The sequence below is a fragment of the Poecilia reticulata genome, linkage group LG21 (genome assembly GCF_000633615.1).
Source record: "Poecilia reticulata strain Guanapo linkage group LG21, Guppy_female_1.0+MT, whole genome shotgun sequence".
NCBI classification, from domain to species: Eukaryota; Metazoa; Chordata; class Actinopteri; order Cyprinodontiformes; family Poeciliidae; genus Poecilia; species Poecilia reticulata.
This window is the reverse complement of record NC_024351.1, coordinates 19,708,512-19,729,282: the sequence shown is the minus strand read 5'-3', so window position 1 is coordinate 19,729,282 and position 20,771 is coordinate 19,708,512.

Below are 20,771 nucleotides of genomic sequence, written 5' to 3'. Positions count from 1 at the left end.
TTTTTTTTCTTAGCATATCATAGATGCTCAGGCAACATTAGACAAAAGGCCACCAGTCAGAAAGTGTTGTTCACATGAAGAGGTGTACTTGAGGTTCATTAGTTTACATGAAAGATGCCAGAGGACAAGCGATGAACCTGGGAATTGGGTGGATTTGGGGGAATATTTGATGACGGTTCAATTGAAAACCCCCAAAAATCTGATGTTGTGATAAGTGAACACACAATACATAGTTCTCATGTGACGTAAACTTTGTAGTTGACAGCCATCTTGGTATTTACTGTAATTATATTACTTTGAGAAAAATAAACAAGCCACAAGCTTAGAACGAGCTCTTACCTCTACYTATCTCTCTGTAACACTAAGATGAAAAATGTCAGGGATATTTATAGTAGTACTTACTGTCAAACTAGCAAAACTTAGCTAATGTGTCTTTTATCTTCAAGCTAAAACAGACATGTAGCCTATGTGTGTGTTACTACATCTACTCACTTTGCCAGTCTCCAGAACATAAAGAGTTTATATGTCCTTTACAAAGCCGTTGAAACCAGATTGTATGGGTCTGTGGATTTCACGCCATGAAGCTCCTTCATGGTTTACGTGCTCTTTGTGTTCAGCAGCTACATCATAACAGGACATGGGAGGCAGCTTGTCCACATTGTCTGACATGTTTCCACTGTCTCTCAAATAGGTTGATGCCAAAAGCAGCGATTTTGCTTGTGTTTCTCTTGCACATTGGTCAAGAGTGTCAACACATTTTCTTTTTGTTGGTCTTAAAGCCATGCATGGTTCATCTATGCTTCGCGCTGCTCTTGCCTACCAATGTGGCACAGATCACTTCCAGTTCAGTCTTGTGGGATTCATGCATGTTTAAGCATTCACATGCTAACAAAACGCTATATCGCATGGTAGTTTACCACAGAACGACTCGAAATAAGCTATTTTTAGCTTTTGTGAGATGTTAAAAAATGTAGGGATGCAAAGATTTTAGTAGTGTTAGTGTTCTATCGTTTGAGAGTTGTGGATTCTTTTTTCGTGAAACAGTAGAAACAGTACTGTGTGTTATATTTTTATTCTAATAGCTAGAAGATAATTAGTTTTGACTAAATAACTGTTTGACTCACTAACATGCCAACCCCCAATTCTAACAATGAGTTAGCATGAAAGCTAAATGATCCTCAATCAATGCTAGTTTTTTGATGTAAATTGTRATTTTAGATGAAAGCCCCGCTGTCATCTAAATGTCTCCAAGTAATACTTTTACAGTAACATGGTACTATTTTTATTTATCTTTTTAAACTTGCCACCATCGCAGAAAGATAATGTAAGCACTTGGGTTTCTCACTGCCAACAAAACTGATGTGGCCTTGAAGGGAAAATTGCTCTGCTTKGAGTCGACTGTGGCAAGACACAAACAGCACGTGAGAGGTAAAGTGGCCTTTTCATAGCGCTCCCAACACTCAGCGCAGACCATGAATTTACTGCCAGTGATGTCCGTCCCACTTCATTTCAGAAATAAAAGAAATCACATCACGTTGGAAATTGCAGTACTTTGGAATGACTGCGCAGTGCATGACTCGAGTTTTTGTCTGTTTTTTTTTTTAAAACCTTGAATACAGCTCCATGTTCTCATTATATTTAAAAACGTGAACGAGAAAACTTTGAAAACCGACRKTGGCAATAATAAAATATTATGCTTGCATTGCCTGTTTGAATTGTTTTCTTTACAACTATAACCGTCATTGCTTTTCATTTATTATTTGATATGAAAGACAACTCTGTGAACAAAAACATGAAAAATATGTTCATTTAAACTYRGCCTTCATTGAGTCWAAGATACTTTTCATATCTTTGGAGATGCTGCCAGTGATTTTTGTTTAACCAGAGCACATAACTCTGCTCTGTTTTTGAAACTTTACACATAGTGGCAAAGAATTAGCAGCGTTTCCCCAAGAAAACTTTCTAAGCCTGGTTCTCAGGGYCCTAAGGCAGTCGGCCGGCCGCCATGTTTTTGAGTTAACATGTTTAAAGTTGACAGGAAATTTGAAAATATTACTTGATAGTTATGCATTTTTGCAAGACAGGAAGATTAATGCCTAAACACTAACTATAAAGTCTTAAAAAAAGGCAATAATGAAAAAAAAAATCTAAGATAAATTAACAATGCAAGGCCTGGTGGGGGTACAAGTAAAGCCTGGTGGCCTGCCAGGYTTATAATACTCTCAGGGAAACCCTAGAATTAGTAATTCCCTTATAGATTTCTTAAACATTGCCTTTTTGGCATACTTAAAGGGTTCAAGTCATCAAGAAAATGTTCTTTATCAATGAGGACAACTCAAGTAAGTATKGAAAGCAGATTTGTATTTGAAGATTTAATTTATACTAATAGAGCTTTTCAGAAAAAGTATATTGCCTTAAGAACATACCAAACATCAGACATGGTGCTGGTAGTTGGGTGACTCCCATTTACAGTAGCTAACCTGTTTTGCTCTATTGAATAAAAACCTAATAAAATACACAGAATTTTTGTCTTTTTTTTTAGCTGGTGCAAGACAGAAAACATGTCTTTTCTGTTTGGTTCAGATGTTGCTTTGAAGAAGCTCAACAAAGGTTCGATGAAAGGAAGGTGGATCATTGATTGAGACAAGTGCAGCAGATATGGCTTCAAAAAATCCAAGATGAAATCAACACAGGTGATACATTTTGATTCAGGGCGCACCGTCTCAAGGAGAATTGATTGTCAGGCTACTAGTTTCATTCCCTTCCCGTCGTAATAGATTGTCCACTCCGGACCGCTATTGATGGCCCTCGCTGCAGAGGTACAATATGTGAAAATAAGGCGCCGCAATGGAAATAACCCAAAGGATACGGTGGAGAAGAAGAAACAAAAGAAAGTGAATGAATTTCACAGGAGGGATGAATTACCAAAGGCAGAAACAAAGGCAGGAGAGGAGAAAAGCAGCTGAAACTGACCCCACCAACCCCCTGGAAACCTGCATCGACTCCAGTTGTGTGAAAACTCCAAACTCTTTAAAGGATTTTCTCTCATCAATGCAGCCGACACCAAATGCGCTGACTTATCAGGCATGAACCCACCGGGCCCTTTGCCCTCACATTACAGATTTCCTCCTAAGAACAAATGGGAAAACTYGATCCTGTGTTTCTGGCCTCTGCAGGCTAACAGATCTTTTTCTCTGAGTGCTGTGTGTATTTGGTGGTGGTGGTGGGGGGAAGCAATCCCAGCATTGGGATATTGTATTTCCCATTACCGGAAAAGCCATCACATTTGTGAACATCGACACGAGGACATAGGGAAAGAAATCTAAACAAATGAAATGAGTATGCTTGGTTAGCTGCTAGCATGCTATTGCTACATAAATTAGGAGGCAATGTTGCCCATGTTGTTGAAATAAGTTAGTCTTGTTTGTTCTGATGGTTTTAATTTAATGACCACCACGCATTCGTTTCTTATCGTTTTATATTAATTCAGCAGGAATGCCGAGACCGAGATCGAAGGCCGACTTTAGTGTGCAAATAATTTAATGACCACCACGCATTCGTTTCTTATCGTTTTATATTAATGTAATTTTTATGTGCAGGAAACATAAGCTCTGATTTATTTGCAGTAGAGCTCTATGCTGGGGCAGTAACCCAGGGCCCAATATTTTRGGGGCGGCCCAAAGATTTTAGTTCATTTTTTAAATAAATGGGTGTTTTGCTAACATTGCAGTTTATATAAAGCTTATACTTTCTTTTATCTCAAATAAAAGATCAATTTGACGACAAAACTTTGTTGGAAAAAAAAACAACTAAGGAGTTGTAAGTGAAAGAAAACCCTTTTATAATACAGTGTTTATCAAATCTGTTCAGAATTCCTTCCATACGTATCTGTTTTCATATAATCAAACCTTTTATTAAAATCTAAACTTGCAGTTTAAAAACAGCAAACTCAAGAAAAATAGATTTTTTTTTCTTTCTTGCCTGGTGTATTTCAAATCACCCCTGTCAAATTTGCTCTTTATCCACATAGTCAATAAATCCAGACTCRGTTCATGAATAAAGCAGAAAAAAAAAGCATTTCGACACATTAAGTCATAAAGCTTGTCTACAGCTCAGGGCTCAGCCAGTGAAAAGAGGAAAACTGTGACACCGTTGTCGGAATGTTCTGGTTTTCCGCTGTCGATCAGCCGAACAAACGGCGAGTCGGAAACCCGCTGCTCCCTTTGTTCCGTACGCCCACTTCCCTTCCACCTTCACCGTTTCYCGCTCCTCCTCCTCACCTCTCACCTCCACAGCAGGAATGAAGGCCGTGGCTCCGGACCCAGAGCTCACATGAGGCTTCACATCGAGCGCTGCCATTCCGATCACGTCAGATAAGCCCTTCTCCTCATTCGACTCGGCCTCTCTCCATCCAATCCCTCAGGCTTCCCCGCACCGTCCAGGAAACGTTGGCGTTCGTTTGAAACATTCCTGGGTTGAACAAGGATGCGCAAAGAATCTAAAGTATGGAAGATATCTGTATTTCCAGATTTTGATCTCTACTTTGTGATCTCATTAGCTGCGTTTCCATTAGCTGCGTTTCCATTAACCACAAAGTTGCGCAAATTTTAAATTACAAAAATAAATTTAATAGAAACATTGTAATTTTTTCATAAAAGGTCTTTGCGATAGGACGACGTGGTTTTTCAGTCAACTGCAATGGAAATACTTTTTTCGGGTCACATGATCAACAGCCAGATGTTTCTACTGGTGGAAACGACAAAGGGGACAACAGGAAGTGGTAGGAGGATGAGTTTGCTTCATTCTTTTTGATTCCTCCTCCTTCTCATTTCCCTTTCTCCTTCCCTTTCTTTCTTCTATCTTGGCTTGTTATCTGGTCATYTTTTCYTCTTTTTTCTTCTTTACTTTCCTTTTCATATTAACTCTTTCCTCCCTTCCCTGTTTGACCTGTTCTTTACTTTCATTCTTTTCTTTCTTTCATTCTTCCCTTGCATCGTTTCATCTTCGATTCTTCCAACTTTGTTTTTCCTTTTCTTTCATGCATTTTTCTGTTTTTATTTTGCTTGTCTTTTTTTCAGTTTTTTTTTTTCAAATTTTTTGTTTGCCTTTCCTTCCCGTTACATTTTTAGTGCCCTTTTCCCTCTGTCCGTTATTCTTTTTCTTTCTTATCCCTTCTTTAATTTATTTTGTCTTTTTGTTTTTTGTCTCTCCTTGTTTACTTTTAGTTCTCTTTTTCCTCTTTGCATGTTCTCTTCCATTCCCCCTTTGCTCTATTCTTTGTCRAAAAACAAAATAAACTCCCTCTGTGAGACTGAATTGTGGGAAATGTATAGAAGCATGACGTGAACAGCTGACATGTCCATCGTTACCTTTGAATGGTGACCAATTACAACCTCTTTGTTTCCACGGTTTCAGCAGGTGTTAAACTAAAGATTTCCGAAATTGCCAGGCCCCACGCTGCTCCCTGCCTGTCAGCCTCTTTATCACCAAAGTGGCCGCCACACAGAGCCACGCGCTGCTGCGGTTTAGCGCCACAGCGTTCAGCCTGAGGCCGCTGGCCWCTGCTCACGCTAAACGACTTTCATTGTAATTGCAGAGCCGCTTTGATGACAGTTTAACGTAAAAAGCAGCAACAGCAAGAAAATTACGAAAAACTCCCGTAATCTGGCATAAGGCTTCCTCTATGATGCAATCCAATCAAAGGCCGTTTTAACATTTGTCATTTTGACTATTTTTTTTTCCTCTCTTCAGGTTAGAATCCTAAATTCAAAGTCATTTGCAGGAAGAACAGGCTCCTTTGCTGAGGGCTTACTCATTATGCAAACTTCTGCCCTGTCAGGCTGTTTATATATATATATCATATATAATTTTTTTTTTTTTTACCAGAAGTGGGTGTCCTGAAGTCTTTCCACTTTCCTTGTTCCAACTACCAACGATCCGCTTCGTTCTGTTAAAGCTACGTGGAGATGCGGGTTAACTTGTTGAGCGTTGCACCTCTGAGACTGTGCAGGTGTTGATTTATTTCCTAAAATAAGCAATGCTGAGGTTTTTTACTAGCAGTACTGAGATTGATATAAATATTCCAATCCCAGAAGTAAAATGTAAGAAAATAAAAACTTCTTCCTTTCTCCTTCCAGGTGTGTTTCCAGGTGCAGCTCACCTCTCCACCTGCTTCCTGTTTATTATCTCCACCCTGCAGCAGCCAAGTGTTGCTTCTGTCATTGTCACAAGACGGGCKTCCTCRGTGCTGCTTCTTATAATACTTATTTTAATTTGAGATCTTTTTAATTGAGTAATAATTATTATTTTTCTCTGATATGTTAGATGTTGACCTGGTTTCAAACTTCCGTCTCTGTTTTGGGGCTTTACTGCTGGMGCTTTGACGTCCACGTCTGGCTGAGAGGATCTGGATTCTTCTGTTCATTGGAATCGTCAAATTAAAAGCGTATTTGTCCAAAGACAATTAACTTAGTCATTTACACAGTTCATGTTTTACATCAGAAAAGTTGAAGCACCTCCATCCCGTTCTTATGGAAGAGGATTGGGACCAGTGGAGAAAAAAAAGTAATTCAGACTTTTACCTTAGAATTTTGACTTTGTTGGAAAGTCAAACTTTTATCCCACATTCTGCTAGACTCTAGGGGGCAGTGTGGGCCACCTACAGCAATGAGAAAGTGAAGAAGAAAAAAATTCAGACTTTTTTCTCAGAAAAAAGTCTGAATTTTGAGGAAGAATTCTTCTTTTTTTTTCAGTGGACATAATTCTCATGTAGTTTTGAATATTTTTTAGATATCAATAATGTATTATATAACTTTTTAATTTCACGTCCACTTGTATGGATACTACATCGTGCCTGTTTTCATGTGCTTTTTGTCATCTGTCCTTGTCCAGTTTCTGTCTCCATTAAACTCTAAATGTAAAGTGTGGATGTTGATGACTGAAAAACGGACACAAAAACCAAAACGGAGACCAAGAAGTTTGGGGAAGATATTCTGCTTTTAAATTTCAACATTTTCTCCAACGTTATCGCCACCGCCACCTGCTGGTGTGGCAGAAGTACCACTGCTTTGTCAAGTAGGATCCCAGAAACCAAGCAAACACATTTTATTTTGTAGTAAAACTAAATAAATATAGAATAATTCTCTTAAGGCATTTTCCGTGGACAGTTTATGCCCTTCTTGCATGGGAAACGTCTAAAAAAAAAGAAAAGCTAAAGATTTCTTCTCAAAATTGCAAACACAAAATGAACCTAGCTTCTTTCTTCCTCTCATCTGAAGGCTTGCCACTTCACAAACCATCAGCTGCCATGGAGATGCCGGCTGCACCGTGATTATCCCCGTGTTTCTTCTTCTTCCCAGCTGCTTCTCATTACTTTGTATCAATACAACCCGGGCTTCTCACTGGCAGAAATTAGATTCATACATGCACCCAAAGTCAGGTGCGCCGCTTCAAAGTCTCATCCACGTGTGGAATTTGTGACAGCGGCGATGTGTTTGTGGTCCTTTTGTGAAGTCTGTTATTTGGAGGCAGCGGGCCGGGGGAGAGGTTCCCRCGCGCTCCTGTCACACTGTTTGAGATTTAAAAAGGAAATGAGGAGCGCGCGCGGTTTCACACACACKGGCGTTAATTAGAGCACACTGTGCTTCCATCCAGCAGTAAAGCTGTGTGGTATGTTTTTGTTTTTTTTTGTGTGGCATTAATTTCAAAGTCCCCATGGATTCACACTGCTCAACTTTTCATTCAGGAGAGAAACATTTGAGAGATTCAATTGTTTTTACCTGCATGCTACTAAATACTTWACATTTTATTCATAACGACAAGATTSAGATGGGGGGGKTTTGTATGTTGGACTCTCAATTTAGAGAAATGAGAATGAGGCTGGGGTTTTATAACCAAACGGACACATGGTGTGGAGAAACATGGCAAGAATCCTCCCTGGCAAGGGTTCGGAAAAACAGACATTTTGATTCAGTATATAAGTTGATAATCCCACCACCACACTCAGGTGTCTCCATGTTGCCACCAACAACTGTAGGTTTTTCTTTAATTCTTCACTTTCTCATTGCTGTAGGTGGCCCACACTGCCCCCTAGAGTCTAGCAGAATGTGGGATAAAATGTGGATGAGCTGCRCGAGGTATAAAAGCCACAAAAGTTGTGTTAGGCAGATTGTGAGTGTCTATTATCTGTGCGAAATGAGATAAATCTCAGAAATCTTCCAAATTTCTGAGTTTGAAAAGTAAAAAAAAATTGATGAGCAAAGAAAAAAAAATTAGGATTAATGCCAGAAGTTTTCTAGAGAGAACTTGAAACTTCAGATGTCGATTTTTTCTTTTTTTTTTTTTTTACGTTTTAACGTTTGAAACTCGGATATTTCAACAATTTTTTTCTAGAACATTTCTGAGATTCTTAACATTTTTTGGCTGAAATTTACTCCTCTTTTTTCTAATCTACAATGGCCCTACTACGCCATCAAACAATCTAGATAAAACAACAGACAACGCTTAAACCAGAAGAAAAAAATGAACAAAATTCTGGAAAAATAAGTCAGAACATTTGCCAGATTCTGACCAGCGTCTGAGTATCGTCTCTAAAGTTTTTCTGTCTATGTTGGCAAGTCTGTGTGAACGAATCAGTTTCCTATTGTTAGCTGACAGGAGCAGCTTCTGCTGCTGTTGCCCATCTGCTGTGAGGTCAAAGGTGAAAGGTGGTGTGCATCCTGGGATGGTGTGCCACATACTTTGGTAGTTAATTAGGCTGCYGTTGGCGTTCTGTCATCTCCAACCAGTCTGCCCATTGTCCTCTGAACTTTGACATTGGCCAGATTACTGTGGACGTTTTCTCTTCTYTGACTGTTTTCTGGAAAAATGAGAGATGGAATAAAATCCAATAAGATCAGAAAATCCAATAAGATCAGCTCTTTCTGACATAATTCCCTCTTTAGTACATATATAGYCAAAGCCAAAAGAGAAATCCTACAACCACTAAAATCTGACGCTACTTCGTTTTTACAGAGAAGGAAGTTGGCCTGATGTCTTCTTCAGAGGTTTTTGTGTTGTTTCCTTTTTTCGTGGTTTTTGGTACAGCACCTCAAAAGTTGGTTTGTTTGACACAGTGTGGTGTGAAAAAGAACCACAGCAGCTGAAAATGTAACAAAGGTTGCGATTTTGATCCCCAATCCAAGCGAATCTAAAACAACCTTGAAGTGACGCTGGAACAAGGACCACTGAAGGAAATGACTCAAAAATCTCAGAAGACACCGAGCACAACTTTCTTATTCACAAAATAAAAACTAAAATGGAGTTGCATCAGATTTTAGCGGTTGTTGGATTTCTCTTGCTAGCGCTAGACTCATGAGTTTGTTTTGGTTGTATTTACCCAGAATGCCCTGCGCTATAATCCACTTCCTCCTTTTGGAGTGGGTCTCTGGTCCATTTGCATTTCAACCAAGCCGAACCAAGACCAGAGTTCGTTTTTTGRTCCGCATAAAAGTTTGTTAGTGCGTTCACACCTCCCCAAACAAACCAGATTTTCCAAACAAATAAACTAGAGTTTGATTAAATGAACCAAACAGGACTGGTGTAAATGCACCCTAAATGTGGCAGACATATTAGTTGTATTATTATTAGTTGTATAATTCTAGTTAAAAAACTTACAAAGCAATCGTTTAAATGACAAACTGAAGTTCTTGAGCAATGTTGCATTTCCTTACTATTGCAAAAACAAAGCTCCCCATACCGATCCAATCACCAAACCTCTCTCTCTCTCTCGCCCTCTCTGGTGATTATGATTGCTCGAGAAGCATCGTATAATATCACAATTGCCTCGCCTGATTAATTGCCCTCCAGATGCATTCTGCATATAGGCCCGCACTCAACTCAAGGGCAGCCACCTGGCGTCTGCGGCACGGTGTGAGGAGAGMGCTGCCTGCTCATCACCGTTTGATCCTGCCAGCCGAGCCGCGTTTTATCAGGACAGCTAATTACAGGCAGCGAGCGATGCGGAGACGGCATCCTGCCTCCGGGGGAACGCCGCGTGCCCACGCATTCGTTTCCAGCCGAGCGCTGAGAGGCATCCGCCGCGGCGCGATCGGTCGACCGACGTTCACCGTCGTCCATTTGTCAACGGCTTGGCTACCAGCCGCCGTTGGCCAGCGACGGAAACGTTTCTCCCGCCCCAGTTTGAGGCTGTTGACCTCTGCTGTTTTGTTTCTAAAAGTGTGTGTTACAAGGATTGATCTAGTTTGGAGGAGGAAACAATGTCCCTGAGCTCTTCCAAGCAGAGGTTACCTGAAATAACAACCCCATGATTCATGATTTTCTTTTTGTCCTTTTAATTTCAAAAACTATCTTTTCAGGGGGAATAGTACCTGGAAGCTATGACAGACCAATGAGTTTCTGCAATGTTTCTGTTAATAGAAAAAGCACAGCCTCAAACAAACAAGATTCATATCTGCTTAATCAGTCATAATTAATAACTGCCTCATGTTTTTCCCCCATTTTTTATTCATTATCTGAAATTAATAATTTACAACAGGAAGTGAAAACAAGCTGATATCCTCCTTAGTTTGTCCCAATAACTTTGACTGGATTTCAGTGGGAATCCATGTGAGAAACAAACACAAGTAAAAACACAAATGCTGGACAAAAGCAATTCTGTATGATAAACATCCTGCAGATAATCACAGCCCGAAAGCGTTTCACATTTTGTCACAACCACAAGAGTCAACGTATCAAAACTGCTCTGTTGTTAGATCCAAGAACTTTCATTAGTTCTGTCCAGAACCAGTTCAAGGAATTTCAATTGGATCACAGAGGCTGCTGCTACACATTCAGAGAGTATTGGACCGTACCCACCTATGCATAGTGGTCCAACAAATTTTTGTGAACAATAAATTGTCCCAGATATTATGATAATATTGTCATTTTGAGACCATTTTCAACTAATATAATAATAAATAATAGAATATTAATGTCACTTTCCTTGCAAATGTATTACATACAAAATGTTCACTCAGTCATAGGGGAAAGAAAACGTAGCGTTACATAAATGTTTAACGGCAGTCGAGTGGCCAAGACGTTTATGGTTTGAGGGACAATCATATTTATACAGGAAGCCGTATTACTTGCAAAAAATGAAATGTTTTCCAGTAAACTCTGTTTAATGCAGACTTAATCATCTGAAAGATTGAAAGAATGATAAAAGAAGAAGTAGTTTGTTGCTTTGGCTTCTATTTGCTGGCATCAGAAAATAAATTGTTTAACATAAATCCACACATTTCGCTACAATTATTTGTAGCGAAAGAAAAGACAGACACCATTTTACCGTACAGAGAAGTTTGTGGTTATAGCATCACTAAACGGGGGAATACATGTGAGCACATTCTGTCTCCAGAATGTCACAAACAATTTTCTCCTCACACAACTTTGTGTCTTTCATCTGCTCAAAGTCTCCTTTGGGGTTTTATCCATCTGCAAATGTCCACCTTGTTTGAGACCAGCTGCAACGTAACAGTTTTCATGAATAATTGTTTTACTGTCAACGTCAGAGCAGAGCAGCTGAGATCTCATCAACGTCACGTGGAAACGTTCCGTGTTTACCTTTCATCTTTACATCAGAGATGTACTGTCAGGCCTGTCTGTCAGGATCCTTCAGTCTGGGACTGTTAGCGCAATGCACTGCGCTTCTACGTTACAGGTGTATTATTAATAGATGTTGCTTCAAACCCGTACGCCGATGAAGAAACAGACGCAGGGGGAGCTCAGAAGCTGCAGATGCTGAAAGTGATGGTTTGGGAATCTCTTTCTGTTTTCTCTTCTTCCCTCCTTTCTGTGACATGCGAGCACGCAGCTGCTGCACATGAATGCTACATTCAAATGCTGAAATTGTGGCAACAGTTTGAGGTTGTATGACAGACTAGAAAAAAATAGATTGGTAATGTCGCACTCATGGTTAAAAAAATAGAAATAACTGCTGCCTTTTCATTCACAACCAAATAAGATGACGTTTTGTTTTCACCCCATATATAGAAATTAGATGAATATGATCTGATATGAACAATTATACATGAGATACTAGACACGTTTCCATTACAAATGTGCGCAAATCTTTGTCTAAATTCCGCAAATGTTGAAAAAACACAATTTCGCCATTGCAGTGTTTTCAATAAATGCAGGGTTTGGGGGAAACTGTAGTCGGTGATTTTACGGAAGAGTTATGGATTCAGAACGTTATAATGACACATTTTTATTAACTGTGTGATGCTGTGAGAGATGCGTTGGAGTCAGCTGTACATTGACTGAAAAAGCAAAAACAAACCATCGTCCTCCTACCACTTCCTATTGTCTTCTTCATCGTTTTCACCAGTAGTAACATCCGGCTGTTGATCATGTGACTTATGTGATGCAAAAAGATTTTTTTTTACATTGTTTGGCAAAATACATCTATTTCAATACAGCTGAAAAAAACGCCTCATCCTAGTTCGAAAGCTTTTTATTGAAAAACATTTAAGGGAATTTTTTTTGCATGTGGTTCCGGGAATTGACGGTCTCACGGGACAACCTGACCGTGACATTTCTCGCGCTCCTCTCAAGCATCGCGCAGACTGCATAAGCGAATTTATTTTTGTAATTTCAATTTGCGCAATTTTATGGTTGGTTTTAAAGGCCACTATTGACTTTCATTGTTTGAGAAAAAGGTCAAAAGACAAAATTAGCAAGGAGAAAACTAAAGAGTAAACGTTGTTAAAGGTTTCTCAAGCTAGCAATAGTAGTAGTAGTAGTAGTAGTAGTAATAATTACTCTTCGTATAACCAGTTTGCCAAATCAGAGTGTAAAAAGTGCACCCAATAAAATATTTTCATAACTCAAGATTTGTACTTGGTACCTTCTAACAATACAGCCGCTGTACAACCTTCGTTCATCTATTTTGACTCTTCTACTCTACTTGTTACCTCATGATCATATTTCAGCCATATTTCATTTGACTTATGTGTTGAATAAATGCTGATGTTGTTTTGCCAATGGTTGATAATTTTAGTCGATCCTTACGTCTGTGTCCACCCATACATGTAAAAATGTAGTTTTCTCTTTCGCTCATAAAAGTCTAATGAATCTTGAAGTGTCTCCGTATTGACCGTTTTACCACTGCTTCCTATTCAGTGATTTGATAAGTAAAATGGCAGTAGCTGTGGCTACCATGTAGCTCTCATGCTGCATTCATTTCACGGCCCAGGTCTGCCTCTGAAGATCCGTCGCTCTGTCTCCATCTGTCAGTAAGTGAAAGCAGCTTATCTGCTGATAAATGGTCGTCATAAAAATAGATACTTGGGGAAAAAAACGGAATGTTACGGTACATAAAACGGAGCAAAATTAAAAATCTCTCTATTGTATTTCACTTTTTTATGTGCACTTAGTGCAGTGATGATGTTTTCTATTTCTCTGTCGCTCTTACAGACATAGAAATAGAAAACCATACGGCTCGGCTTTGATGGCACAGAACCAAGCCTTATGGTTCAACTACAGTCATGACCACAAAAAAAAAAATTATTTACTGACTGCTGAGAGCTTTGATAAGGCAGATGTATGTCAGTTTTTATGAAGGATGTCGCCATCGCTTTCAGCTCCTGTAGCCTTGCTGCTTCATCCGTTTGACTTCATGGATTCCTGCGTGACGAGCTCAGTGCTTCCACTGACAACAACGCTCAGGATAAATAAATCAGAAGGGGGTCAAGCTTGTGATCCAATCCAAGAGCACATCTGGACACAAACCCCACATACGCATTGGGTAAAAAGTTCAACTTTACAACGGCTCTATAGTCTGTTTGGTAGAACAGACAGATTTCCATGTGGTCTTTCTAAACTTCATCATTAACTATTCATATCACTTAAGCTATTCAGTTCTTTGACATTTGACATCAAAGGGCCAGTGTTGTGCACAGTCAACTTTTTTTAGCTTCACATTATGTTGAAATGTTATTCCCTTTCTCTTGTTTGAGAAATCCCTTAATCTCCCGTGGCAACCATTCAGCTGTGCAAAACGCCTGGGTGGACATAGCTCCGCCTTCAAGGATGAAGCTCCTCCTTTGGGGAGTCTAATTAGAATATTATTCAAATATTTATTCCAGTAACTCAATTTACTAATGAAACACATTATACATTATATAGAATACTTACATGTTTTCAAGCCTTTATTTCTGTTAATTATGATGTTTTTTTGCTTACAAATTTGAAAACACGACATTAATATTACATCTGACCATCAAACTAACAACAACAAAAAAACGTTTAAATACAGAAATAGGAGCTTTATAATTTTTGGAGTATGACTTTCAATGCAGAGCACAATTTTTGGGGGTGTTTAAGAAAAGGAAAATCCTAAATAGTTTTCTTATGCTTTGCGATAGTATGCTATTTTGTGTGTTTTTTTTTTTTTTTTAAATCATATTCAATCCCACTGATATACATTGAGGGGTTTTTGTAATGTGAAAAAAAAAACTTACAAAGGTGGAAGAGATGAGGCATTACAAACCCGTCTGCTATGCTTAAGTAATCGCTGGAATGCTGTTGCATATTTAAAATCGATTATGACGAGTAATTACTTTATGTAATAATAACAGTGCTGAATTCTCGGGAGTGCTGCCGCGTCGAGGATTAGCCTCACGCTCAACTGTTTCATGTCTTTATTTGAAAATAATTCCAGCCAACGTTCACCATCACACCTTCACAACCATCAATAAATGTCTGTCTGGAGCCTGCTGGATGACTCAATAACTCAATCAGCTGATTAAAACTGTCTGAGATCACCACAGACGCCAGAGTTGAAGGTTTCCGAGTGCAGGAAAATAAAAATAAAAATACGATTCAGACATCTACAGGTGGGCGCTTCAGTTTCTCCAACAAGACTTCACTTTTAGACTATTTCATTACCTCTGTACCCTTTTCACCCTGTTGGTTCTTGTGTAATGAGGTGCAGTAACGTGTCCATGCGAACACGAAGGCCCTCGTTTAATTGTGTTTTTGTATTTTTTTATTTTTTTTTTTATGTGTGGGCTCCGATCGCAAACGGGAAGGGGAGGAGTGAATTTTCTGAGCCAGACAATTTCCCTCGGAGGGTGATTGAGAAGAGCCGATAAACACTTTGGAGAGTCGGGAGGCGGTGATTAGGATATCCAGAGGATAACACTTGATTGTTTTCCTCCCATAAAAACCAGGTCTTGACGAGTGCAAACACGGCGCTCCAAAAACGAGCCGCCACCCGGACTCGCTCAGATGGGCGTCGTCGCAGGTCGTTTGTGTTTCTGCACGGCGACTCCGGCTCAATTAGCAACGCAAATGCGTCCGCTGGCGCCGCGCGTGTCAACAAAACGCAAAAATAGACCTTTGAAGTACAGTACTTCAACTCTCCGTCTGCCTAAACCTTTCTTTGTCTTGTCACATTGCACACATTCAGTGGATCTTTTGGGGAGTTTTAGTTGGACAGACCAACAGGATGAAGCGCACAATTGCGAAGTGGCGGAAAAAAGTTAGTTTGTGTTTTATTTTCTTTGCGCTTATGAAAGGAAACAGACATTTTGAGTGCAGACATTACAAACGTGTGAAACCAAACTCTCAAGTGTGAACATATGAGATCTTTACATTTGCACTGGCACGAACTCTGTGAAGAAATTTGAGTAATTAGCTGCAAAGTCTTATCACACCGATATCAACCATTACTCACCATGGTTTTAATAGGGCTGGATACGTCCAGACCTATTCAGACACATCACTCTAAACATAGCATCCTTGCAGTAAAACAGGGCGGTGGCAGCATCATGCCGTTTTCATATTTGAGAGAAATAGAAACTAAAATAGTGAAGTGTAACTTTAAAACCTTGCTGCCTTAACTATACTGATGGGTGGCACAAACTGATAAATTTGTCTCACGTCTAGAGATGGAAACCCATCAGACGGCTCTTCGCCAGTTGACCTACAGTGTGCAACAACAAGTGGGGGAGGGATAGAGCAGGATTACTTCACAGAGCCAGGGGAAAGTTTGGTCTTTTTTTTTTTTCTTTTTGGACTTCCTGGAGAGAAATTTAAGCCGTAGAAACTTTGATGTAAAACCAGCGGTAAACTTCTCTGCCTCCACCTGCATCCTGTAATTGCTTTGCTTCTTCTTGTTTTTCTTCTTTGACTAAATCGAGTTGTGCTTGTTGTGCTCTTGGAAGTCTGGTCTGACCAAGGTCTGATCGGATTTACCAGAAACAAGCTGGCAAGAGGTGACTGGGTTCAGAGCCAGTCATTTAGTAAAGCAATTAGACCCGTAATTGAAAAAGCTTTAACTTTAAAATTGAATGAGGTTTATACTGGAAATGTACGCTGATTTTTCCTGAGACATTTTGAACTTAATGACATTTTTCTCTATGACCGACTGAATAACATAATGATCGTTTTCCATCTCTCCMCTACCATCATTGGGGGRAAAAAAAGAAAACAGTTTAAAGGTTTGGAAACTGCTACCACCTCATTATTCCAGAAGCCTTCCTGGGTTTAATGATCAACTTTCATCCAAAGACCATTCTTTTCATCCTGAAAGGTAAAAACCYACTGCAAATTAGAAACTGTACCATGAAAGCGAGGTTAGGTTTAAACTTTCCTCTCCTAATTGGACAATTCTCTGTGCAGTGTYGACTTAAATGGTCAAGTACTGGTCTAATAAATGGCCAATGAAATTCTTGAAAAAAGCCTGCAGAAGACCAATAAAAGTGTGCAACTTGACTGCAGTCTTCAACCCCAAGGTGGCTGAAGGACAGTGTGGCTCCTTCTGCCACTGCTGGAGTCGGCTGTAACTTTTCGTAGACTCCTTTCCGTCGCATATCTCTGGATTTCTATTGCTGTTGCACATCCAGTGGGCGGCCGGAGTTCAGCGGCGTGACACATGATGGAAGCCCTCCCTGCTTCTGCCATTCAGCGTGAGGCTTACCTTGAGCTGGAGTGCAGGAACAGCACAATGACTGCAGTATGAACATGGAGGTGTTTGTTAAAAGTGTGGCACTCTGAAGACCTGAGGAGAGCTGAATTAAAAAGAAAAAAAAAAAGCCATCATTGATTTATTCTTGAGTCTGAATTTCATTAGTAAGGATGGACAAAGAGAGAGAGAGAAAACAGATATTTACTTTTTTAAAGCGTTTTATGTCTTCTGACTGACCTGGAGAAAYGTGTTGTTACAGTAGCTTAATCTCCTACTGAAAAATTTAGAAAATGCAAGTGGGTTATAATCCCTTGTATAAAAATGCACACACACACAYATATTGTAGGTATTATTAATTCAGTGCAGTGCGCCACAGTAAAGGGAAAAATAACACAGAAAAGCTGTTTAAGAGTAACTCAGAACCACTCTTATTCTTCTTTTTTCACACCCTCTGCGTTGGCTACRCTACACGCAAAGTCGTTGCCATAGCAACTGACTGACAACAATGCCACTGATGTTTCAGGATTCAACACCAAAAGACACACGAACATTACCCACACAAAGAACAGATTGTTCAGTCCGTTAGAAGATCATGTTTTCAGACTTGATCTTTAATTTTGCATTTATTAATAAGTGATCGTCTGAACGCAGCAGTGATTGATTCGCTAATTTAAACGCCTGTTCTGCTGATGATCTGTCAGAGTTGTTGTGACGGTCACCTTTTCTTTTTTTTTTTACTGAACCGAAGTGCTGCGAATTCCATGTTAAGGTTGTCATAGTCAAGCTAGCATAACTGACCTACTTCTCTCTAGCACTATTTTTTTTTTTAATAATACTTTCCTATCCTTGATATCTAGATGTCATAGTGTCGACAGTTGCAAAGCACTGAATCACTTTTTATTCTACATGTCGCATGTAAATTTAAGATTTAGCATGTTATGTTGATGACTTGACATTTAAAACCAATGCTAATCATTGTCAACTAGTCTTGCGCACATGGTGTCGGACTGCAGTGTGTCTATTGACGCAACTAGATTTGATACTTTGAAACAGGTTTGATAAAAGGTCAGATACAGATGAATAAAAAGGTCATCTGCATATAAATAAATGTAAAAAGTCTTTTACTTTTTTCAGAAATTTGTATTTTTCTTTTTTTCAATGATTGGATAATTAAATAAAGTCTTGAAAATCCCACACTCAGTTTTGGTTTTTTACATATTTATCCAGATCTGAAAAGCAAAATGTTTAAATGTCAGATATTTGAAGACTGCCTCCATCAGGCATGATGATAAATGTGGACATGACGAACAAGAAGATATTTGAGGAAGATACATCCCTTATTAACAGCAGAAACTCAGTTCAACGGTTCTTTCTCATCCAGCCTATTAAAACTCAAATGTGGACCACCTTTTGCGTCTCTACATAGCGAATTCCACCGAGAGACATTTACAGATCTCAGACAACTCGTTGCCGTAAATCTGAATCTGTCCCAACGCCTCRTAAAGACGCGCGTCACATACGTTTTTAAGTGACTTCCACCGCCTTTTATTTCTCAGCTGTCTTTCATTRCCTCCCGAGGCTCTGTCGTGTCTGTTCCTGTGTTTTACAGAGCTGTTAACAGCACTCCTCCAGCCTCAGAGAGCAGAGTGTGCAAGGCAACTCAGACCTGTAACTATCTGCGAGCAACGGSCCACCAAGAAGGATGATTCACGGCGACAGCAGAGCACACATCCCCCCCCTTGATCCCTGAGGTGTGAAAGGGACATCACCGAGAGGGAACGTACCGTAATACGGACAGAGTCGTCACAAGCTGAGGAACTCGAAAGCTGAAAAACTGGCTCACGATGTTTCATTTTTTGAGTAAGTGCAGTTTGAAAGCCACCAAACCAGAACTGATTTTCTCAGTTTTTCTTTTTCTTCAATTCTGGAAGTTTCACTAGCAAGACTTTAATGAAACATAAGGTAGGAAATAAACAGTTCCCCACGCAGTCAGTTTGACAACTGATTGCGCCCAGAAACGTCAAAAAATATCAAAAACCATAACAAAACAAAAGACGATAAAATGTATGCAAAAACTAAAGTTATGCTAAATTACGTCAACATTTGTTTTAGTATAGATTTTAAAGTGGCATTGTGACCTTTGTTGTTGCGTTGCGACTTTTGCATTTTGGTAGCCTGACCATTATCTGACCACAAAATTCCATTCGATTCTCATTTCCCGTCAGTGATGCATCTGAGATTTCTCCCGCTGAGTTAAATTTCTCTGGTAGAAATTCAACTGGGCCAATCAGCGAAGAGAAGGAGGAGTTGTGAATGATGACATCCATTTTCTGTGCTGTTTTTGAATTGTAGCTTGACTTTGGTTGCAGCAGAGGAAGTGAACACACTTCCAGATGTTGAGAAAATAAAGTTGGGCTTTGAGTAATATTTAAGATATTTTATTCCTGGCAAAGATCTTGTTGGTTTCTGCACTTCTCTTTTCGAAGAGTTGGATGGTTGCTTACTAAGCCCACAATTTCCGGTAAGTTTCATTGCTTTGCTTCCTTCATGGTTGAGCTGGCACATTTCATACGTCACGGCTAAATTTTAGCGATTGGGTAAAAATCAGATGTAATCATTTAAAGCTTCAACGAAGTCCACATCTCCAGCAAGAAATCGTTTCTCAATAGCTGAGGGTCCAGTAGCTCTTAATGAAGCAAAGCGTAGAACAGGACACTGGTTTCTAGCATGTCAGCATTTTGTTGACCCTTCTGGGCCACCGTGAAGAAAAAMCTTTCACATATGAAATGTATACATTTAGTGATGTGATTTAAGAACAATTGTAGCTTTTTTTTCCAATATCTAAATGTGAATTTAATCAKTTTAATACTACTTTTTGTTGATTTGTCACAGGAAATCTGAAGGAATTATATCAAAGTTACCTGAATATCTGTCAAGCAACATMCTAATTTTAAAAACACAACAGATGCCTCCCTGCTGTTGTGATCCCAACCTGTGAAGAAATCCATAATTTTCGACAGCCCAAGATTAACAATGTTTTGCTCAATGAGCAGCTGACCTGAGCAGTCGTGTTGCCGATTACAAACGGTCTGCTAAAATGCTATTGTCAGAGGCTAATGTGACACAACAGTGAGCCAATAAAAAAAAAAAAAAATCCAATGGTCCCATCCAAACAAACCAAAGGAGAGCAGGTGAAGCTGTTAATCTTGGCAGAATAGTAAGAGAAAAACTTCTGTGTGAGAGAATCCAGAGATTTTACTAGAACCTGGGAAGTGTATTCTAGCAGAGCCCAAACACAAGAAACCTGTATTCCTTCCGCAGCAAACATTTGCACAGAGACACAAAAAAAATTAGACAAGCTCTTCCCCATTTTATTTTATTTTTTTATGCCAAGAGGCTGCAGCTTTAACATGACATCATAGCTCTGAGATTTAGTCCTGCGGTTTGTGGCCTCCAGTAAATCCTTCCTGTTGAAGTTGCTTTGTAGCCCTCCAGGGTGAGAGTATCTAAACAGAGTGAGTGATTATTCAATGTGCGGATATTCAGGTTCCCGTCAGTGATTTGTATAAATAGCCATCCAGGTCCAAATAATTCACTACCCACTCAGTGGCACAGATGTCTCAGGGAAAGCTCAGAGAGTTGGGTGGCGCTATACTGACATCTAGTGGTCAGAAAATGTATTGGTTAACTTTGATTTCCAAGCAGAAAGTCAGTCATACCACCTATATGATAGATAGATAGATAGATAGATAGATAGATAGATAGATAGATAGATAGATAGATAGATAGATAGATAGATAGATAGATAGATAGATAGATAGAT